The 5948-nt window shown below is 64.9% G+C and overlaps 1 protein-coding gene across 2 annotated transcripts in view; it reads left to right on the top strand.

Annotated features, from left to right (window-relative positions):
- The first annotated feature begins 5759 nt into the window (after positions 1-5759).
- PHETA1 (PH domain containing endocytic trafficking adaptor 1) overlaps positions 5760-5948 on the top strand; it is a 2518-nt gene continuing 2329 nt past the window's right edge. Inside the window, exon 1 of one of the 2 annotated variants that reach the window (XM_026058806.1) lies at positions 5760-5844. The gene's annotated coding sequence lies outside the window, so the exon portion shown is untranslated. The remainder of the gene's footprint in view (positions 5845-5948) is intronic. The other variant, XM_026058804.1, reaches the window with a different exon arrangement.

Below are 5948 nucleotides of genomic sequence, written 5' to 3' on the forward strand. Positions count from 1 at the left end.
CACGCCCCGGCTGCGCGTTCGGCAGCGCTCGTTGCTTGCGTGTGTTTGCGCTGCGCTTGCCGCGCCGCGGGCAGCGCCGGGCACATCTGGGCGCGCCCAGCTGCAGCCCCCCCCACACCCCCCCACCCCAGGTCGGGTTTTGGTAGGGGGCAGCTCTGCCCGTCGGAAGTTGCCCCGGGCGGGTTGGGAGGTAGCGTTGATGTGGGGGGGGGGGCAGCGCTGTTTGGGGTGTTTCCTGCAGCCCCGCACTGTTTTTAGGAGGGGAGTTTGCAGGAAGACGGGAGCTTTGTTCCTTCCTGGCCGTGTCCCCCCTGCGGCTCCGCGGGCCGGGACACAAGGGAGCCTCTGTGGTGCCGTCAGCAGGGCTGCGGAGCCGCTCGTGACCTGTCGCCAGCCTGAGTCCTCGCCGTAGCCTCTACCTTTAGGTCAAGGAAATCATCTTGCTGCAAAAGGCAGCCGCAGCGGCATTGCCCGCACCCCCAGGGGAGCCGTTCCGGGAGCGCCGGGCCTGCGGCTGTTCCTCATCGTGGGTTAGGGCTTCAACCGCGAAATACAGAGCTGGCTCATGCCGACACGGCCCTGCTGGCCCTGGCGATGGACCTCTGGGCTCCCACGCGCCAGGGAGGGAGCCCGGCTCTGAGGACTGGCCCCACGCCGGGGCAGGTGCCGTGGGCCATGCTCGGCCGGACTGCTGCCAGCCCTGGGAACAGGGCCAGTGTGGCGGGACCGCAGCCACCTGCTCCACCAAGCCATGGGAAATGCGAGGACGACAAACTTTCACTGCACCTTTTTCCAGGAAAGGGATGGTCTGCGGTCTGTACCGTCATGTCCGGACCATTGAAATCTCGCAGCTTCGCCAGGTGTCCCGAGAACACCTCCAGGGCCACCTCACACCACCAAGGATCCGCAGCACCGGGGACGGAGGGGCTCGCCTTTCCCTGGAGACCTCCTTGCGGCGCCCAGCCGGCACCCAGCACCAAGAGCATCCCGTCTCCCATAAACGCGGTCCCCGCTGAACACCTCGAAGCCCCCAGGCCCTTGCGAGCCGCAGGCTGCAGCCCCGGGCGCAGCCGCCACCAGCCTCTCCTCGTGCCGGGGGTGTCCTCAGCGGCCCACGGGGCTTTCGCGGGCTCCTGCACCCGGGTTTCACCTTTGAGCGGTGGCAGGTAACTAGGTGCTGCTCAGCACCGGGAGCGTGAGAGCCCTCCGCCGAGCAGCTCTGCCCCCGGGGGCTGGCAGGACAAACCGGGGAAACCCATGGACCTGGCCAGGTGGGATTTTATGGGCATCGTTCGATGGATTGATCTGTGGGCATCAGGAATGCAAAGACCGGGGGTTTCACTTTTGGAAAGCGGGCTGAAGCACGTCGAGGCATTTATAGACGGGCAGCTGCGTGCTGAAAGTCTGTCGCCGCACGGTCCCGTGGCCACAGCAGTGTGCTTTCCGCATCCTCCGCAGTGCCTTGAAACGCCCCCCCCGCCGGTGCCTCTTGTCGTCCATGCCGGATCCATCTCCTTTTCACAGGGAAAAGACTGAAACTGAAACGCGGCGCCGTGCCAGCGTCGGTCACGAGGCTGCTCGTGCTCTGCCCCTGCCTCGGCCTCCGGCTCGTCCCCGGGCTGCAGCCCGACAGCCCTGTCCGTGGTCAGCCCAGCCGCCGCTCCGAGGAGACACTTCCCGGCAGGGCTTGTAACCCTGGGCTCTGCCTGCTCCGGGGAGCCCGGGACACCCTGCAGCCAACCAGCCCTCCTAAAACCCCCAACAGAAGTGACTGGGAGCTGCTGTTTTGAAGGAGTTTTACCTAAAAAGCTGCTTTTCAAAATTCCTCCTTTCGTTTCTTCATACGGAATTGGACTTTCTGGCTTTTTTCCTGAACACAAAGCAGCAATAAGGGGCGTCCTTGTGCCTGCCCCTCTCCCAGCGACGGCCGCCCCGAGGCCAGGGCTGTCGCCGTTTCCTTTACGTCCTTCCTACTTTTCAGAAGCGCCCTCTTGGTGTCCTTAGCCACCGTGGCCTGAGATTTCCCCTTTCGCTTTGCTTCCTGTATTGATTTTCTACGGTTCCTAGCTACCAATTCAGCACCAACAACTTCTGCTTTCCCCGTCTGTTTGGGCAGGGCGCCACGGCCGGCCGGGCAGGCACACGTGCGGTGGCTGCTGCTCCCTCCCGCTCGGTCCAGCCTGAGCTTCCAACCTTTGCAGCTTGCTTATCCTGCCCAACAGTCTTCAGCCGCTTCTCACCATCCTGCACGCTTTCCTGGTTAAACTCCTTTGCTTTGGCCCGGAAATGGCTCGGAAATGCCACGTGTGCATTTGCCGGCGAGGGATGGGGTGGCATCCCGGTGACTCCGGCCGCTCTGGCTTGAGCTCGGTCTCCCGATGGGGTCCGGGGCTGAGGGCTGGAAACGGGCGGCTGCGAGGGTCCGTGCCGAGCACGCGATCCCCCAAACCTCGGCACAGCTTCACTCGTGGCCTCGGCCGGCAGGCTGGGAGGCAGGCGGGGGGCCGTGGGCACGGTGCCCCCCCAAGAGCTGCAGGGGCAGGAGCCGGCTCTGCCCGCGCCATCGCTGGGCTCCAGCTGCCATCTCCTGGGCACCGGCAACACTGCACGGCCCGGCGAGGCCTGCCCGCCGCCCGGGCACGTCTCCGAGCACCGCTTTGCCGGGGTCCCCCAGGCCTGGTGACAAATCCGCACCCGCTCCCGCATCTGCCAAGACAAGCGGGGCAAGCAGGGGCAGCCCCGCTTTGGTCCGGAGCACCCCAAAACGCGTCGCTAGGGTCTCCGTGCCGGGATCGCTGTGCCAGCCCCGTGCTGGGGTTTCATAAAAACTCMTTTGCAAGGTGGCAACCTCAGCGCACGACTTCTGGGCTCTCCTTCGGGCTCCCGGGCAGCGTGAGCCGCCGGCACGGCGGGGATCCGCCTCGGCCCCGGCCAGCCCCTCCTGCACCCCTTCTTCCCCACGTCCCGGGATGCGGATGCTCGGCCCCGGCAGCCCACCGGGCTTTTGCACCGACAGCTCGCGACGAACGCAGCGCGGGGCGGCCAGCGGCCTCTCGGCTGGCGACACCTCCCCGAAACGGGCGGCTTTCGGCCGGCGGCGTGCCAGTCGGGCGCCGCTGAGTGAACTCTTCCCATGACTAAGAGCTCCCCTTGCTCACCTCGCTGAGTGGTCGAGCGCCGGCCGCTGTGTAATCGCGCCACTAAGTCACCCGTCATCTGGGAAAAGCAGGAAGCGGAGGCCGAGGGCAGCCCAGGAGCGTTCGAGAGGGCGTCCAACGGCCCCTCTCCTCCTCTCGGGCCCTTGTCCTCTCCCGTTTCCCTGCCTGCCAGGTGGTCGTTTATCCAGCTCCCCCGCGAGGCCGGTGCTTGCCCGCAGGATGGGCCAGGCTGAGCTGCAGACGTGCCCCGAGCAGGGCTGGGACCCTGGTCCCGGTGCTGCCCGTGGCCTCCGAGCAGCCACCCAGGCAACCTCCGGCCCTTTGGACCCGTGGGAAAAAGCAGGGGCGAGCCCAGCCCAGCCTCCCAGCGCAGCCAAGGATCCAAAACTGGTCCCCTGCCACCAGTGGGTTGAGTTCACCTTGACCTCAAAGTGCGCCAGCCCCTCAGGGACCATTTTGGCAGCGTGTCCGAGTCCGGCGCAGCAGGAGAGCCTTGGCAGAGCAAAATTTGGCCCACGCTGTCGTTGTGTCCACGGACCGGACAGAAAGCCCTGCATGGAGGCACGCAGGAATGTGGGCTGCTCCGCTGGGCCGGTCAGTCCCCCACGAGGGCAGAGCCCAGCGGGGGCCGGAGGGGATGGGTGCATCCGGGCCTCCCCGGTGGGAGGACGCCGTGGGAGCAGGTAGGGAGAACAACCCCAGGCTGCTCAGAAGAGGAAGTTTTGGAGTCTGTGCAACAGCACGCGACTATCCCAAGGGAGTGACAACGGGAAGCAAAAGGTGCGGGGAATTTCGTTAGAGGTTTCTGCGGAATCGGAGCAATTTTCCGAAGCAGCCTCCAAATGGCTCGCAGGGAAGTGGCGGGGTCGCTGTGGCCGATCAGGCTGCGGCAGTGGTGCAGGAACGGCCTTTGCTCGAGCAGCTGACTGGGCTGCAAAAAGCAGCCAGGCTTTGAGTCCTGTCCAAGAAACTCTGAGCCCAGGAGCACATCCACTTTTTTTTCAGTTATCACAGCTGGTCTAATAAAAGATATTGCTTCTCCCTCCAGTCCTTGCTTCTCCTAACCTAATCGGGCTAAAGGGCGCCTCTCAGCAAAGCTGGAAAGATAAGCAGCGTGCGGAGAAACCTGGAGACCTCACACCAACAGCCTTGAACAGAGCAGCTCTGTTCAGGGGGGAAGATAAAGCACAGACGGTTTTGGTGTTGTTTTAAATCCCTTTTTATAGTCCGAAAGAGAAAGTCTGCAGGTGATAAGGAAACCCATCGGTGCACCGAAAACCGCTGCCGCGAGCAGAGATTGCAAAGCCCGGGAGCAGAGCGTGCAGGGAGGCGGTGGGGTGTCCACTGCCAGGAGAGGGTGAAGACGTGGGTTTGTCGGCAGCGCGTCAGCGGGGCCGAGCCGGCCCTCAGGCAGGGGGTGGCCAAAGCAGAGCTTCTCCATCGGTGGCCCACAGACCACGGCACAGGTGGCCTCCGACATGATTGCAAACACTGTGTGCTGTCAAAACACACGCACTGCCACACGGATGAGCAGGGGAGCGAAGAAAGGGAGGAGCGATGAGGACAGCCAGTACTTGAAGCAGACCCTAGTGGTTATGGGGACGCCACAAGAAGGGTGGCAGCGCTGCTGAACATGGTCCTCGGCCTGGAGACGCTTTCACTCTGGAAGGGAGCGGAAGTCAACCACGAGGTTTCCTCCAGCAGGCTCCTTCGTGGGTGCCCCATTACATGTGTCCTGCCAACAGATAGCGAGGACAGCACGGGGCAGCCGGCGCTGGCACAGGCACAGCAGAGTCACCCCTGGCCTGGATGGGGCAAGCGCTGGACGGATGGACGCCTGCCAGAGAGCACATCAGCGGCTCGAGGGCCGCGTGGGCTTCTGTGGTCAGGAAGGTCACCGCACGCTGCCCGCGCGATTGCACAACGCCCTGGCAGCTGGGGAGCCTGCATCATGCCACCTAACAGATCGTCACCCACCGCTTTTCAGGCAGTGACTTCTTGCACCGGAGTTGTCATCACCTCCGCGCGGGCGCCTCCGCAAGCCCTCGGCTCGTCCTTTTCCTCTGCATTAACGCAGAGCCCCCTCTCCACCCGCCTTGTCCCAGGCTCTCTCAAGGACGTGGCTTTGCACACGTTGAGAGTGGAGAGGTCTTGCTCGTCGTCGCGCTGCCGCCTGCATCAGCGCAGCCTGGACCCCAGGTGATGCAGACCTCACCTGCGGAAACTGGGCTTCTACTGCCCGTCCTGTCCATCGGCCTCCCCGCCGGCCCCCTTCCCAGCCTCTCCCAGTGCCCCAGCCGATCATGCTCCTGTCCACACGCTCCTTGCCCCCAAAACGCGCTGCAAAAGCTCAGCGTTAGGGAGCCGGTTTCCCCACTAGGCTCCCAGGTTTCCCACCCGCACGAAGCAAGGCTTTCCAGAGCTCGCAGAGCCCCCACATCCGTGCTTTCATCAGGGCTGTTTGCAGCTCGCTATTCCTGCCGGGGTGACTAACACGCCGCGGACTGTTGTTCCCCGTCACCCCGTGGGAGGCACTGGGCGGTCTGTCCGCGGACGCTGGGTGTGCGCAACCCTTTTTCCGTGCCATGGGCAGCGGCAGAAGCGCCGGGCTCAGCAGCAGCAGCAGCAGCAGCAGCAGACGCGCACGCGGGGCAGAGCTCCGGAGGCTGCGGGGCCGGCTCCTCGGGTGAGCGAAGCCGCCCCGAGACGAGCGACCAGCGCCGGGGCCCGGCGTGCGGCGCGGGACGGGGTCACGCCGCGGCGGAGCAGTTGGGCCAGGACGGTCCCGGG

The sequence above is a fragment of the Apteryx rowi genome, unplaced genomic scaffold (genome assembly GCF_003343035.1).
Source record: "Apteryx rowi isolate R43461 unplaced genomic scaffold, aptRow1 scaffold_15, whole genome shotgun sequence".
Taxonomy (NCBI): Eukaryota; Metazoa; Chordata; class Aves; order Apterygiformes; family Apterygidae; genus Apteryx; species Apteryx rowi.